Source organism: Dicentrarchus labrax, unplaced genomic scaffold (assembly GCF_905237075.1).
Source record: "Dicentrarchus labrax unplaced genomic scaffold, dlabrax2021, whole genome shotgun sequence".
Lineage (NCBI taxonomy): Eukaryota > Metazoa > Chordata > Actinopteri > Moronidae > Dicentrarchus > Dicentrarchus labrax.
The window spans coordinates 29,371,873-29,389,927 of record NW_026136718.1 but is presented as its reverse complement, the minus strand read 5'-3'; the positions used below and the strand labels follow the sequence as shown (position 1 = coordinate 29,389,927).

Here is an 18,055-nt window from a genome sequence, read left to right as displayed (position 1 = left end):
GTTTTGAGCTCAGTCAGTTTGGAAAAGCCCGCCTCGCACAAGTATGTGGAGGCAAAAGTTTTCCCTCATCAGTGCCACCCAGAAGATCACGAGAGAACAAGTGGCAAAAAGATGCTTCAACCTGCCATCACTGTTCAGCTCAATAAATTGTCCCTGCATTTCTGAAGACAGACAGATCATTACCTGTGCAGATAAATGGGTCCCATTACCTAGAACTAGTCCTCCATAGAGCTGTTCTAAAATCACTGTAAATCACGGTTCAGTCAGCTTTTATTAAACGGTTGCTAAAACGGTTACTGTAGACAACCTAGTAATACTTCAGAAAAGAAACACACGGTAACATAAAATGTGATTATTTACTGAAAACAAATCCTAATCCTTCCACCCCGAAATATAACATTAGTTCCCCAAGACAGCACAATGGTTGCCAAGCAACAGCGGCGCACTAATACCAGAGACGTCAAACTAGTGCTGAGCAGACAGACAGGAGTCAGTTCATGATTCATGATTCACAGTTCATTCAGTATGTCACTCGGGGGTCTGTCCACAGAGGAACTTGTACAAAAGGCTCAGAAATTTAGAGGTAGGTAAAGTTTGAACTTCATAACTTTATCACCAATGACGAAAATGTAACCGTTAGCTAACTTAACATCAGAGCTATCATTAGCATTGGTATCAGTAGCTAACGTTAAGTTTGTTCTGATATTACAGTCACTAACGTTAATTCACTTACTGTAAGTTATACAATACTGTCTCTTGAACTACCAAAAATGTAGTAACGTTAAGTAAATAAAGTTATCGAAAATATCATTAGTTAGCTCACATAATTAAGTCAGCTAACTGTTAACTGTTAACGTTATTAGCCATGCTAATGTCAAGCTAGCAAAGGTAACGTTACAGGTCAGTCGCCAAACCCCGCGAAAACTCTGAGTTTGAAGTATACAAGTTATTGTTTGGTATTTATCTTATTCACTAGTGTTTATCTTAACGTTACTTGGTGTTTATTTATTCATGTTTCTATTTTTATTACAACAAAACATGAACATCACAGTTTAATACTGTGGTAAAAACACATGTAAACTTTTGTCACATTTAATCTTTTGAATTCGGTTTAATTAATTTTCTCTCCAAGCAGCAGCCTTTTATCTGCCGCTTAACGCAACACACAGCAGAAAATGTGCGTGGATATTAGTGCTGAGCCGGTTAATATGACGATAGTACACGCAACACATCCTGGTTTTTAATAATTAGTCAGTAAACTCAGCATTGTCTGACGCAGGCTGGAAACTGTGCACTTTTATTTACAGTTAAAAACATTTCACCGTGTGTTTCAGCTTCTGTCAAACTAACGGAGCTGCGGCGGCTTCCGGTGGCTTCTGGTCTAAGCTTTAAAAATAAAACCTTTGTTATTGTGCACTTCTCATTATTATTATTATTATTATTATTATTATTATTATTATTATTATAAACAAAGTGTTGGCAGCTATGGTCACTGTCCTTCTTTACAAACAGGGGTTTCCCTGCGTATCTAATTCAAAGCAAGAGTCCCGGTGCGTCACTGTGCTTTCACTTGAAGTCGGACCCCAACTGCGGGGACACCTGTTGTACTCGGACTGTTTACACACGGTAGTTAACGTTACATGGATTAAAGTTCTCCGTCGCTACGACGGATTTCTGTCATTCAGAGTTCACAGAGGCAACCTATGTTATGAGATCAATGTAGATCGGAGGAGAACAAAAAAGTGTTGGCTGATATTTATTGACAGATTGTCACACTCTACAGCCAATGGTATCGTTAACAGCATGTACGCGCCTGACCAATGACAGTGTAGTGACCCACACAGGGCGGGATCTAAACACGGAGCGGCGCTAAAGTTTAGCTGCTTAGCTAGCAAGGACTCATCGCGCTGCTACGTTATCAATTAGTTTTTGAGTTTAGTCAACACGTGAGAACTCGTCTGACACGAGAGTCTCCTGTTGTGTGCTACATGTGTGAAATAACAACTATAGTCTGGACTTTATCTGGAGTGTATATGTGTAAACGGTCTCCCTCCCCTCTGGCACCGTGAGTTACCATGGTTACAGGAACTCCCTGAAACTTTATAATGATGATCAATAAGAAGTTTTTGGTTAGTTTGACTGTACAAAATCATGAATGTAGCCTGATTGTAGCTCAATGCTGAAATCTTGTATTCTAACATATAGAACAAATGTAAAGCCTCAGAGCTTCTTTGATTGTTAACAGTATGTTAGTGATGACAGAAAGGTGATAACTCGCCATCAGACTGACGTGGCTGCAAAATTTGCTGTTTGTATGATGTATTTTTCTGTTAAACGATAAGAGGCTCACTGTAAACAATATTATTAATAGTAGTAATAATAATTAATGATGATGAGAAGAAGTAGAAAAATAGCGTACTAAAAAGTTCTGTAGATGGTTGATTATTTGAAGTAAAAAAAAAACTTGAGAGAAGCTTGGCAAAAGAAAAAAGAGTCACAGTTTGATTTCATAGATTGAAAATTACATTGAAAAGACAAAAAACATAAGTGTGAATAGAACAGCTGTTCAGATCATCCTCCTGTAAAACACTGTTGGTCAAGTATTTAAACTTGATGTCTGCATTAGAGAACATGGTGTGGGGTGAGGCTGTAAATCTTATCTTAGTTTTTTAGCATGTGTCAAGTAATGTGCCCTGTAACATGTTTCACAAATTACAAATTGGGAATATAACTTGGATGCAGCTCGAAAAAATATTTCAGTCAAAAGATTTTTTTTTGCTTTAATCCATGTAGTTATGTTCTTGTCCATCTTCGAAAATGACAGCGGTTGCAAGCATGTTTTGATTTAATGACTAAATAATTACCTTTGCGAGAGACATGAAGTATATTGTGAACTTTATACACTGTCACTTGAAGACTGACGTTAACTGAGCGGTGCAGCTCTGACAAAAACAAGACTAGACCAAATGATAAACACACTCTGCACCATTGAACAACTTAAAACAACTCTGAGGTGAAGAAAGTAACTTGGTGCTCAGTAACTTATGTTTCACCTCAAAAACCCTGCCTGTTCATTGTCCTAAAACGAGCTAACAGTGCAGCAGAGAGGCTGTTCTCCATTGCTGAAGATATAATGTTCATACGAAAACAGATGCTGGAGATATAATGTTAATAACAAGATAGCTGCTGAGATATGATGTTATGAGATATAATGATTATATACAGAGTTTGTATTTACAAACCACATCACAGCAAGTTGCTAAAAGAAAGGGTTTTTTTTATGAATTGTGTCAGTCACTATCTGTATGTCCAGAGTTTCAGTGCTTCTTTTAATAGCTTTTTCATTTACATTTCAGACAATGATGTGGATGGAGAGACAGTAAACTGCGGACTCACGGAAAATATGATTGCATATCTCTTTGACAAGTCTTTCAAAAAGCAGCTAAAATTCAAAGACTTCACACGCCGCTACAAGGAGGCCACCCTTACTTTGGAAGTAGTCAACCCATAACAACAAACATGTGAAGCTCCTGTGTCCCCAGCAAACCAGAGGTAATAATGTATTAATTATGCAATTTTTTTCACCTTTTCTCTTTCTCTTTTTATCTTGCATTGAGGTGTTATTGTCCTAATCTGCTTTAAAGTGGTAGCAAAATGGCAGAGATAATGCTGTTCTTCTGCTGTATTGCAGTTTGGAATCTACTTGCCACAGACTGCCTGCAGTCATTTCCATTCCACAATTCCCACAAGATGTCCAGAGGCGCTTAGATGCCAAAGAACCGGTCCACAAGAAATGTACACACTGAAGCCATCCCTTTATTCTTGAAAATTAAGTACATTCTGAATGTTTGGGTGTTGTGGAAAACTGTTATTGCCTTGCTCTTATGACAATCACTTCCATGCTTACCATGTCACAGTTGACAATGACTGGATTCTGCTCAGTCCAGGAAATGAGTTAGACCAGTGGTTCTCAATTATTTTCTGTCATGCCCCCCCTAGAGGACAGACATTTTTTCACGCCCCCCCCTGAATTTTAATACTATTGAGAAACTGATAATATTTATTTATTTATCTGTACAAACCACAGTATGAGTTGCTAGCATCAGCATTCTGCATACAATCACCTGATTATCAAAATGGATTAATAAAATGATCTGAGATAAGATCTGCAACAACTAAAAACAATTTCCAAGTTCAGTTTATTAACTCAATTTGTAACATTTAAACAAGACTGCTCAGTCTGTGATCCTCAAAACAGAGAAAAAAGTGCAAATGATTCACTGGGATGTGCATTTTTATAGACTTAACACAGTAACATTCAAAACTGTTTTAAACTGTAAACATTGGTCACTTGTCAGCTTCATCAGCTTAATCCTTTTCAAAAAGGCATATGACTTTTTAACATTTGTTTTTTTTTTTCTGCAAAATTTGCAACAATATTACTTATATTTAACGTTTGTCTGTTAGATGTTCTGTGAGTTGTTCTGAGGTCGCCTGAAATGTCAAATATACGTCTCCGATCGTGTCATTGGACAAGGGACAGTATTCAGTTCTCGCACTTTTCTCACCTATGATTGTGACCATGTCCAATGCTGCCAGAGTAATAGCCCTCTGCTATTGTGTGATGTTTTTTTGCACCTTGCGATGTGGCGGTGTTTGTATGAGGCTAACGGTGCGTATTTATTTACTGATGCTGCGCTCACTAAATGACCGACCTGTTGGAGATACTCATCGAGTATCTGATGAAAAAAGTCCAGGGGCTTATTGACAGAACTGGGGTGTAAGGTCTCCAGGTGCCGTCTTAATTAGTTGGGTTTCATGCTGTCCGCTGCCAGAGTTTTTAAACATAAAACACACACAGGTCTTTCCTCATTTCCAAACCGTATTCATGGTAAACCTAAAGGCTATGTAGGCTTCGTCGTATTTCCTGGTCTTAATAGGCTTATGCCTGTTACCGTCACTTGCTGTTCTTGCCTCTGACGTCTCCTCCGTTTTTCTTTTTACTCCTGTCAGAAACTTCTCCATCTCTCCTCCTCCGTCAGTCAGCCTTTCGCGCCCCCCCTGACACCTCACCACTATTTGAGAAGTACTGAGTTAGACCATCAAGCTCTCGACACCTATTTAGATGATGATAGACTGTTTGTTTCCTTGAGGTATTCTGTATAAATATATTCTATCTAAATATGTTTGTTAGTAAAAGTATTCTGCCTTACGTTAATGTGACTGCAATCTTTACATCTTGTTATGTTATGCATTGACATTGATTCATTTTATATGTAACTATATTGAATTGAATGAATTAACATTTTATTACACCATAAATGCTGCCATGTTTATCTGAAAAAATATATTTTCATTGATGTTAATAAATGGTAAAGAAGCAATTATTGTGTAGACAATTCTGGTACATTTTTGTCTCCTTAAAGTCCAGAATAGCTTGTCACTGGGGGCTTATATAGTACAGGAAAGTACCCTTTCATAGTATATTGTACCTTATAGGAAAGGTACCCTTTCAATCAGGTACATTGGTACACAAAGGGACCAGCACTGAAAGTCCATCATGGCTACTAGGATGTTCACCCTCTGTCCAGTGTTTCTTCTTTCTGGTGTGCTGGGAAGAGGCATCTTTTGGTGCCAACAGCTAGCAAGTTGCCGGTGTTTGCTGCTGTGTCAATTTTGAATTTCTCCTAAGGGGGATCAATAAAGGTACATCTTATCTTAAAGGGGCAAGATGGCAGCGCTAAACTAAGACACAAGAGTCAGAAAAAAGGAGAGGCTAGGAAATCAAAGGAGGAAGCACCTCAGTCCCCTTGATCTTGTCTAAGAGGTCTTGCAAAATGGATGCTGCCTGCGAATAAAAAGCTCAGCTTCATTGTTAGTTCAAGCTCTGCAGATCTATTGCACATGTGAGTGGAGCAGGCAGACATTTCCTGTGAGCCGGTGTCACAGAGGTGACACAAGGAGGCAGTGAGTGGCTCGAGGGGTGAGCTTGAGGGAAGCTCAGAGAAGAATCCTTGGATGTCATCAGCTTTCCTCACACGAATACGTGACAAAAATCACCTGCAAAAAGATGAGGTCGGAGTATATGTGAAGGTGTCTGAGATGAGAGGAGAAGATAGGGAGAATACTTCTCCTGGAGTCTGATACGGATGATTGCTTTTTGAACTTGTAAAAGTTTGATGTAGCAGTAAATAGGAGTAGGAATAGACAGGCAGTAAAAACAGTTGTCCCTCTCACATTCCTTTTGGCTTTAATCATAATTCTGATCCATCACAACTTGGGTCTTAGTTTTGTAGGTTTGGCAAACATTTTTGTCAGTCATGGTAACATGGTACTCTTATGGTAATTGCTGAAATCTGGGACCACAAGGGAATGGGCAACAGTTTATCAGATTATATTAATTACCACCCAATGTCACCCCTCTGGATCTGCCTCTGCATCTTTCAATTTTATTTGTATAGCGCCAATTCATAACAGAAGTTATCTCAGGACGCTTTTCAAATAGAGCAGGTCTAGACCGAACTCTTTATAACATTAATTACAGAGACCCAACAGTACCACCATGAGCAAGCACTTGGCGACAAGGGCAAGGAAAAACTGCCTGTTAAAAGGCAGAAACCTAGGACAGATCCTCCGGCTCTAGGTGGGTGGTCGTCTGTCTCGACCAGTTGGGGTGAGAGAGAGAGACAGACAGACAGACAAAGGTGCACAGCAACAACAGTAGTGACTGATGATGATGAACATGAAGAAGATGATGGCGATAACAACGATGGGGGACAATGAGCAGTGACAATAGTAATAATAGTAACTGTAGTTATAATAATAATAATAACAATAATATCAGTGATATTAGCAATGGCAGTCAAGCAGGACCATGGCAGGAGGCTCCACCAGGATCCATGAGAACCTGCGAGACGAGAAAGCACAAGAACTCCGGGGAAGAAGTGAAGTTAGTAACATGCATTAATGGAACATGAATGAGTGCAGAAAGAGAGAGGAAGAGAGGAGCTCAGTGCACCATGGGAAATCCCCCGATAGTCTAGGCCTATAGCAGCATAACTAAGGGATGGTTCAGGACTCACCTGATCCAGCCCTAACTATAAGCTTTATTAAAGGTAAGAGACACAAAAAATAAGTATAACAAAATATAAGGAAAACTAAACCAATATAAAGAACAAAGCTGCCATACATCTAGCCAACATTTTAGTTTTTATATATATACACCAGTTTAATCAGATCTTTGCTGTACAAAAGTCTAAAAAACTAAAAACAAAGAAATTAGCAATAGTGAGTGCTGAAGAGTGGGGGGTAACATGCAGCAAAGTTCCACAGGTCAGATTCTAACCCCCTTCAGCAAGGACTCAGCCTTGGTACATGGGTTGCCAGCGCTACCAGGTGAGCTATACAGGCACCCTATATTCCATTTCTGACAACAGATGTTCCTAAATGTTACACATTGGACCTTTGAAAGACAGACTTTTCCTTTCAAAACAACAAAATACATCTCTTTGCAAAGTAAGTATAAATAGTGTTCTACATTTCCTGTTGTCTAGAGAAAGATCAGGCATGTTTAAGACACAGACACAGAATGAACCTCAGCATCACTGACTGAAACAGCTTTCCATGAACAACTTCAATTTTCACACCAACCAAAAGGTGTGTTTTGTTTCTTCAGTGCTTTTACATCTGGGACATTTGGAGTTTTATTAGAATTAGAATGTATTAATGTATTTGAAATGTTATTTTTTTTTACTTGTAATCTGTGCATTTTTATTTACTATTTAGTTTTATTTATTCGTTGCCAAATTCAGTGGAGTTTCTAATATTTTGGTAAACTTATATATGCTTCATAGTGGAGCAAAAATAATAGAACCACTTTTAATTAATTATGAATAACAGTGAATGAAAAGGGATTTCAGTTCTTGCAGCAAGTCGTGCTGTTAATTTTTATACATTCCTGATGATAATTCATGTACCCTTACCATAAAGTGTTACTGGAATAGTGACTGAAATACTATAGTGCACTGCACTTTAGACTTCATGGTCTTTTTCAGAACATACACGTCTCCAGGAAATAATAGCTTCTTGCTGAAAAGGCCGGGTTGGTTAGTTATTCTTTCATCTTTTATCTCCTGTTATCAAAAGGTTTCAGACTGATGAAGTGGAAAACAAACATTCTGTGATTATTACCTGTGAAATTAAGTGAAAAACAGCTTATCGACGATGTTAAGGAATTTTGTTTGATTGAGTTTCTCCTATTTGTACCAACCAGGTGTATTCATCAGTAAGGAGAGATTGTTTTATCTATCTTATCATTTCTGTGTTTTCGTTACACGGGTCACCTTCCATGGACAAACCAAACACTGGCTGTAGATAGGGCCTTTTTTTTGCGAGTTTCACGACCATCGTAGTTTCTTCTACACACTTCTATAGACAGCAGCGGTGCTCAGTTAGTTGCAATCTGTAACCTTCATCGCTAGATCCCACTAAATTCTACACACTGGTTAGGGTTAGGGTCAGGGTTAAGGGATCCTAGTACCATTTTATATCTTAACAATACAATATAAGAGGTGATGGCTTTTGGCCCCTGTTTTAGCCCCTTCAAAAAAGTTGTTTTTTTGCCACTTTTTGTTTTTATTTGGACTACTTTATGTAATTTGCTTTCTTAAACATTGCAGATAGTATTGTAGAAAGCAACTACAGAAAGAATCCTGGCATACCATCAAATTAAGTATGAGTGGATTTATTATTATTTCTTCTATGTCTCTCTATTTTTAGTTGCTGATTAGTGAGAATGCACTTCCATGCAACAGACATGTGGTATAATAATGTATCTGTCTGTTATTAAGTCAATGTTTGCTGTGCTACGTTCTATACAACAGCCCCCAAGACCCCAGAGCTAAAGAAAAGCAGTGTGCTGCACTTTAGACTTCATGGTCTAAACACTCAAGCACCTAAAGAACACGTCCCCGGGAAACAATAGCTTCCAGCTGAAAAGGCTGGGTTTGAAGTGAAGAAGCAATTACCAGATATGACCAGCTTCCCTCACATCTTATCAGGACAGAAATGAATTGGAGTTCACTGCTGGAAAAGCGTTGAAAACTATTACACTGACTGTGACTCAGGCAGCACACTGTATTCCACTCGTGGAAGCCATCAGTGACCCTTTCACCCATAATCTGCCAGCAGAGAGACACAACAGTGCAGAGTATACAGTAGACAATCTTCCCTGCGCTGTCCTTAAGCCCGTGGCCCTCTTCACATTCTGGAATACCTCATTTGGACTTTACTAAAGTCCATTTTACTTTGACGGTTTCATCCTCTCACAAATAGTGCCTCAGTATGTAACAGACAGCTCGGAACATGTTGAAGAGAGAAATACGGGACAGAAATTAAAGATTCATCCACAGTTGAAAATAGCCCCTAAAAAATGTCCTCCTTCCTTATCTTGATTTTAAATATTTACATCTTCAGAAGGAAAGTCAGAAAGCACTGAGAGACTGGTTTTGATCTTTTAGTGGGTTCTGTGTACAATAACGAACTTACGGAATATAACCAGTGTTATCTTTTAATTCATAAACACTTAGACAATATATACAACTTATAGATAATTAGCCCTTCTCCAACAGCTCAGTAGCTAACGTTTGTTTTAAAGTTGTCACAGCCATGGAGTTGTAAAATTGTGCCCCTTAAATTATTTGCATGAAGGCCCTGATTAGCCTTTGTGACATTCAGGCTTTGCCTAGAACCATTCTTTAATATTAGGCTGTAAAGTCTTAAATCTACCATACCTCACCACAACAGAGCTGGAAAGATAAGTCCGTTAATTCCAGATAACAGCATGTCTTTCATGTAGACTGTCAGTAAGTTAGTGTTTGAACAGTATAAGCAGCCATCTTCACACTGCAGATTGTGATAAGAAGACATTATTAGGGCAATAGATGTTGATATTTTGCATATAGGCTCAGTTGTTAAGTATTCACCCATTAAACATGAGAAGACTTAAATTCTCAGAACAGTTTAGCAGAAAAGAACGTGGATCTCATTAATTAAAGAAAAGAGAATTCTTGATTCATCCTTATCAGTGCATGTTTGGCAGGTATGGTGCAGGGATTAAATTGTGTTTTGTGTTAATCACTCAAACTAATCATACTTGGCCATTCTAAAGTCTGATAGGCTACCTGCACTACTAGGAGAAAGATGTTTTCAAGGTGTAAGAGATAAGCTAAGCTCTTATCTGAATCAGAATGAAGGATAATCAAAAGATGCATGTGTAGGGAATGGACCTGTACTTGTATAACGCCTTTCTAGTCGACCACTCAAGCGCTTTTTACACTACGTGTACAGTGACTGTGGAGCAGAGACCAAATGTAGATTGGAAACACAAGATACATACCTGCACTGTATAGACACATCTTAAATCAGAATGTATTTTTTAGTATTCAAATTTATATTAAATATAATTGATTACACTCTGCTAACTACCTAAATAGTTGAACTGGCTGGTAAGTACAAAGTTATTACTTAATAAGTACATGGAAACCGTTCCATTGTTCTTTCAATACATTAATGAGTTCAGTTACTTACCATATATACATATATGCTGCCAATCTAAAAGAATCCTGCTGTGGATTGACGAGTCGAATCAATATTGAAGTTCCATGATCTTAGATGGTGCTAAAATATAACTTTTTGTGTACTAAACATACTATACTAAAGCATTTTCATTTAAATAGCAAGTACTTTCTTACCAAGTGTACCATTTTAACAAGAAAGTACCATAGTGTGATATCAGTGGTATAAAATACATATGAGTAGATCTTGAATTGACAGCGTAAACTGCTGAAAGAACAAATATTCAAAGAAATAGTTCAACAACTTGTGAAACTGACTTATTGACTTCCTTTCAGAGAAGTACAGCACCGAGCTGGGAGCACGGTTAGCCTAGCATAGCATGAAGATAAGCAGGGGGCAACAGCTCGCTTGACCCTTAACGTAGGCGTCCATGAAAACTACCAACAGCTGATTCTAGCTCAGTACTGAACACAGACTGAGAGAGAAGTTAGTTTGGAAGTCAATCCTGGTCCAGTAACTGAAATTTAAAGATTCTGGATCTTTTTTGAATTTTGAAGATTTTTAAGATTTAAGATAACTTTTTTGTGAAAAGAAAAGACATCAGATCAGATATAAATTATTATTCAAAGTAGAGCAATTTATGTACATGTTAAAACGTGTGGATGGAATTTTTAACTATTTCGTTAATGTATTATAGCAGATAGTACAAAAGATAACACACTGCATCTGGTGTGCCTTTCTCTTTGTGCGTCAGCTGAATAAATAAAGCTGTTGAATGAAAAGCAGTTGTGACAGGGTTTATGTGTTACAAAATAGTATTTAGATTTTTAAAATTTTTATTTTTGTGACAAGTTTTTTTAAAGGATCATTCCCCGTTGAATTCAGGGAATGAATAAGACAAGCTGGTAAAAAAAGACCTGTATCTGAAAATATCCAATGGTATTCAAGTTTATGGATCTGTATTCAGTCATGGTACCAAACTGCTGTGGGAGGCAAGTTTCACCATGTCACTTCAGGTTTCACCATGTCATTGTGTGGGTTTCAGTGATCACATTAAACATAGTCAGTTTCAAACATGATAAATACATCAGAAGATATTTAATAGACCAATGGGCAAGAACATTTTTATATTCTTATCCTAACATTTTTGTACTTTTTTTCAGTGTGCCATGTCGCATTCAGAAAACACTCTGTGTAAATCATCTGTGTAAAAATGATGTCATGAATGCCACCTGTGCATAATGCGCGTGTTCATGAGAATTGAAAATATGCATACCTAACACCCCGATAATACCATATAACACAGCCTGTCCCATGTGTGAGGAAGTTCATTCATGAGATTGAAGTCCCGCTCTCGGAGATCGACAGCGTCAGCAGTGAAATGAAAGGACCTGCTAAAGCGGAGTGAGGAAAAAATAACAAGCGCTGTTAACCTAAGGGTTGTACTGTTGCTCAGAATCAAGAAGAAGTGGTTTGAAATTAAAAGCAAAGCAATTGATAACTGCACAGGGAGGGGGTCTTCATCATGGAGATAGGATACAGAATTAGTGCCATAATTGGTGATGTTGCATTGTCATGGCATTGCACATAAATTGTGTTTGTACCTAAGAAAAAATTCAGAATAAGAGAAAATTGTTAAATGCCGCAAATATGTTTGTACGAGTGCTTCTTGCATTAGGCCCGATGTGAATTTCTGTTCACTCACTTTCCCCCCGGATATTATTTTATATCATTATACTTATGTATAAAAAATGTGGATGGCACAACTTTTAGCTTTCACCATCTGCAATTATCACAAAATGTGAAGAGGATGTTTTATTTTGCGTTCTTTACATGTGAATCTTATTGAACTTTTTCACCTAACTTTTGAGTACATCTAATACAGCGTTCAGTTACTTCAAATATCAAGCCTATTTACATACAAAGACAATTCATAATTTTCAAAGCATATTTCAAGAGAATAGTCTTTCTCAAGTATACTTAGTAGCATGGAGTATATTGTAATATTCAACCTGCAGTTGACCATAGCTCTAAATATAATGCCCATTGGCTTGTTGCACACTGTAGCTTCAAAACTTTAGTCCTTGCACACATAGAATCCTTCTTCTTTTATCACTCCTGTTTTAAAGCCATAGAGTCTCTGTGTGGGAGTACTTAAGCCTATCTGCTGCTCAGGGATCAAAAGCTCTTCGATTCTTAAAAGAAACTGAGACTCAAAGAGGAGCACAGTGTTGCAAGTCGTTCCTCTGTATCATAAAGCTTCAAGAATTTAAATTGGAAAAATTTTTTGTTTCTTTGCTTCAGTTACAACAAATATTCTATCATTTTGTCATCAAGCACAGTGATTCTCGCTGAGAGAAAGTGAGTAGCTTTAACTGATGAGCAGCATCTCATTTCTGTGAAAACACAATAAATACAATATATGTGTATTTAATTTAAGACAGACTTTAAGATTCCCTCCAGACACGTATTTAGACATAATACAATACAATAATGTGTCTGATATGGTTCTCCCACACAAAAAATGTCCACATTAAAATCTTTAAAAAGTCATCTACTTCTCCTAGCTGATTATAACTTTCAGAATCTGAATATGCAAATGTTATTCATTTCTAAAGTTTCCCTGCTGGACACAAGATGTCTCGTTCTTCATTGTAAAGTCCATTCTCAGTGGATGTGAACTGGTGGCTTCAGGTTTCTACATCAAGCTGTACAAGTTGCATACTGGACCAGGACTGACTTCCTAACTATTTGTGATGTCACAAATCATGCTGGTAGGCCCCGCCCCTTAAAATCAGATTTCCAATGAGCACAGAGAAACTTTCCACTTTCAGTAGATGAATGTGAAAACATCCTTTTTAGATTAAACTCTGCACAGACAGCATTCAAACGTCACAGTGTAGGAACAAGAAGAAACACTGACAACAAACACGCACGCACGCGGCTGTGGCTCAGAGGCAGAGCGGGTCGTTCCTTAATCAGAGGGTTGTGGGTTCGATCCCCAGCTCCTGGTGCCTCATGTCGAAGTATCCTTGAGCAAGATACTTAACCCCAAAGTGCATGTGTATGAATGTTAGTTTCTGTTCGATGGACTTTGCCATCACTGTGTGAAAGGGTGAATGTGGCACGTAGTGTAAAAGCGCTTTGAGTGGTCGGAGGAGTAGAAAGGAGCTACACAAGTACAGGTTTTACCACACATAGAGTAAAGTAATATGTGTTTTGTAAACAGTAAATAAAAATATAAATAAATGGATCTTATTCAGCCTGACCACCTCCTTTTGCAACACAGACTACTGGGCAGCTTGAAGGACTGTGTAGGTGACTATGAAACAGGGTGTTGTTGAGAGAAAAGTGTATGTACATTCTTACAAACATTGCATGAGTAAGAAGACTGTCAGCACTGAACGGCATCCTGGGAGCTGATGATAGGCCAATTTTGCCGACATTTTCAAAAGCCTTTACCAGGCAATAACCCCCATACTTGCCTTCATAGAGATATCTTGAAAATAAAACCCTGCTGACATGAACACAGAGCGCTCTCACTGTGCATGCCCAGCAGTGCTCCTCGTTTATGGGCACAAATGATGTCTTATGATCTCAACAGGCCTCTGTTTGTGCTGCAGAGAAAGACTAACAGTCTAGTAAAGTTGCGGCCAATGTTTTTAAATTACTCCTCTGCTGCAATCCTGCAATCTTTAAAGAAAAGTCTTATATGGACTCATCTGTCTGCACAGGCTGGCTTTTGATTTTTCTACTATACCATTTATAACTTACAGTGGTAATCATCAGTTACTGGGAAAAAATATCTTTAAAAAAATGAATAAGAAATATGATTACGACATATTGGCTGGCATTTGTTTTTGTTTTTTCCATTGGTTCTCGAGGCATGAGTCGCGGAGGACAAACACTGGACAAATCAAGAAATGACACATCATGACTAAATTGTCTCCATTTCTGAACGTCCAGACTAAAATGCAACCCAAGAGTTTTCAAACTGAAATGTGGACAGCAGCGTTTTAGGGGCTCCAAATGCAGCCTAAGTAACAACTAAATAGTTACACATGTAAAGAAATCACATTAAATCATTAAATGTCATCAAATGTCAAAACCGTGAATAATCACAGGGAAAAGGGCTGGAACACTTCACATGTAGGCAAAGACAAACTGGCAATGAAACAAAGAAACATAAAGACTGAATCCAGATGTCCACCCTCTGGACTTGAGGACTGAGCCCTTGCACACATATGTACTGTGACGTGGTCACATCGAGTCACCAAGGGTGTAAGACTGGAAGTCACTGATAGACAGGCTTCAAATGTCCACTCCAATCATTGCTGTGGAAACTAAATATTAATTCTGGCCTACAGGATTTAATGAACAAAGTAATTGTATAGTAATTTATATTTAGCTATTGTAAACCCTACAACGTCACACCTACAAGCTCTATTTGAAAAGTGTGCTGATATAACTTTTGTTCTGATTGACAAATAAAATAGAATTATATATAATCCGCTTACCATCTAAAGCTTGTGTATAACAGCAAAACGAATGCAGTGGATTCTCCTGGCCTCTCTCCTTTCCAAACCAAAGTGTGTGTAATATTGTGTAATTCCTTAGAACAGAAGGCAGATTGTTTAGCTCCACTCAGACTTCCAAATGCATTATTGTAGTTTCTATTGTCAGTGGAACAAAAAAGAAGTTAGCTTTCAGACGATCACATTCTTGTCAGAATCAGATCAGATTTGTGGAGGGTCAGAGACGAGCTCTTTTTCATACAGACGTTTCTGCGTCACCTGTGAAATCAAATGTGATTCCTTCCTCTCGCTTTCCTCAGTGTGTGACAGAGTTTGTGGCGTGTTGGCAGAATGCTAATCCTCCTGGGTCATGTGGTGCTGAGCCTCCAGAGGCGCTTACTGCTTCACTTTACAGTGACCCCTTCTTCTGTCAGGATATTTATATTTCAGTTTGGCTTCATTTAATAGCGGTAGTTAACTTCCTCTAACCAGTGTTTTCCAGGGATTTGCTGGATGGGTGGAGGTTGGTGTGCAAATTTAGAAAAATAACAAAAAGACAGGGAGAGAAACAAGAAAAAAAAAATAGGATTTCAAGGCTACAATATTGTTTTTAAGCCCAAATACTGCTGTGTGCACAAGATAAACCTTTTACCTTAATTTTGGCTTTGTGGACAAAACACAAAGCAGTGTTACAGTTCACTATGCATTCACTATCATCATATGATCTAGAGGCATAATTAAACATGCAAATATGCTTTTAAAGCATTCTCTCTATAAGTCTGTGCAATATTCCATATGCTATAAACGGAAATATTAAATTCATTACATGCGTTAGCTCAATTGTTGCTTATACATTGCTATATGCTCCCTGTTAGAATGAATAACTAGCAATAGCACAACATACGATCAAATAAGAAAAGCTGTAAAATAATCTGGTATAATTGTAATAATGATTATTTCAAACACATTTTGAGTTGATTAAAGGTTATATACAGTATATGAGATTGCTACTAGATTTCACAGTAGCAGCATCTCAGACCAAAACAATGGGGAATAAACCAAATAAAACTCACCAAAACCATCTTTGTTAGTCTGTCCACTGTCTTTCAAACAATCACCAGTTCTGGTTTAGTTTAATCTAATGTTAATCCCTGGGGACAAATGTGCCCTTCAAAGTACAGCCGCTGAGACTGTTAGTGTCTGAGAAGTATCTCCCTACAGAGATAAAACTTTTGTTTAACCAGAATCACATCAACAACACCGACGTAGAAGATAAAAACAGCAGCTTCAGTGGCTCTACTCTGCTGTGCACAGAGCAGACTGACTATGCGAACAAACCACAGAGAGGCTGCGATAGCAACACAGGCAGAGGGAGTGTGACACCATGATTCCACTGTATCTTTACATAGAGAATTTGTTTGCTGCTATATTAATGTACTAAATCTCATATATAACCTTTAAAGCTGCACCACTATTTTTTTTTAATGATAATGAATCAAATGGCTATTCACACTAGAGGTGAAGGGCGTTCTTTTTTTTATTCACATTATACAAAATGTGTTGTGTCAGCACTCTGCATAAAAGTAGTCAAGTGTTGAAGCACACTTATCTTCCTCACAGTGGAGTCATCTGTAGTTGAGAGGTTAAATATGAAATTGGCCATATCTGGCTTTCTAAAACAGGTGACCACTGAATTACCACTTGTAGACCATTTGTGGAACATACGGTACAGTGAACTATCAGTGGTACTGTTGGGTCTCTGTAAATGTAATAAAGAGTTTGGTCTAGACCTGCTTTTTTTAATTTTTTTTTTATAGAGACAGGAAAGATGGGTGGAGAGAGAGGGGATGAGACGCAGCAAAGGGCTGTAGGTCGGATTTGAACCCGGGCTGTTGCAGGAACTCCATATATGGGTTGCCAGCTCTACTGACTGAGCTAACCGGGCACCCCAGACCTGCTCTATTTGAAAAGTGTCCTGAGATAACTTCTGTAATGAATTGGCGCTATATAAATAAAATTGAATTGAAATTGAATTGGACTGTCTGAAACAGTAATATTTTGGCTGTTATGTAGTGTTAATTGTGTCAGCTATTTTTATTTAGTCTTAGTCATGTATCAAAAGTATTTTATGGTTATATATAGTTTTAGTAGAAAGATGGTGATTCAACATGGCGGATTCTGTGACGACCTACTGCCTCCGTAGATAAAGCCTCATTCTAACATAAATGTAAAATAGCTGATGTATGTTACTCTGTGAAATAGCAGTTTTAGTTGTAGTTCTTTTACCCGCCCCTTCATTATAGGCACCTGTAATTGATCTTTTACCCGCCCCTTCATTATAGGCACCTGTAATTGATTGATGTGGGTTGTATGTTTAATGACTGTTTATTGTTCTTTGTGTGTAAGATTATTGTAAGGCATGCCTGATGAAGCCTGTGCTTCAATGCTTTGTTCGCACACCTGCACTGTGAATAAATTAGTTTATGAAGAGGACAGCAAGCCTCTCAGTGCGTGGCAACTTACTTTTGTTTTTTGTAGCAGTGCTCATTGGAGTGCAGTGAATTCATGGGGCTCTTTCGCAGCCGGAGGGTGCCAGTGTAAATGACACAACAGCAGCTAAACCGCCATTATCAGCTGTTGTCAGAGGTGCAACCAGGTTAGCATTTGCATACATTAGACTAAGTCAGCAGGGCTGTTTGCTCAGAGATAATGAAGCCAGCAGTGACTCTGGACACCTGTAAGTGGCAACCTAAAACAGCTCACCTATCAGACAGTTCAGCACCGTATTTCAAATGGAAATCTGGCTCTGATGTCAGCTTCCACTGGAGGCCAAATATTGCCACATTGAATATTTGGATGAGTTAGAAGCAATTTTCAAATCCCTGCATGTGTGCTGTATGTCCACTACCACAGTATCTCTGATAGCACTGTATCTCAGATCCAGAAGTGAGTTGTGTAGTGTAGTT

The 18,055-nt window shown here is 38.2% G+C and overlaps 1 long non-coding RNA gene across 1 annotated transcript; it reads left to right on the top strand.

Moving 5' to 3' along the window:
* Nucleotides 1-458: 458 nt before the first annotated feature.
* Nucleotides 459-3,843, top strand: LOC127350838 (uncharacterized). Its single transcript, XR_007880649.1, has 3 exons — nt 459-583; nt 3,357-3,552; nt 3,692-3,843. It is a non-coding gene; the product is annotated as an uncharacterized LOC127350838 (long non-coding RNA).
* The last annotated feature ends 14,212 nt before the right edge of the window (nt 3,844-18,055 follow it).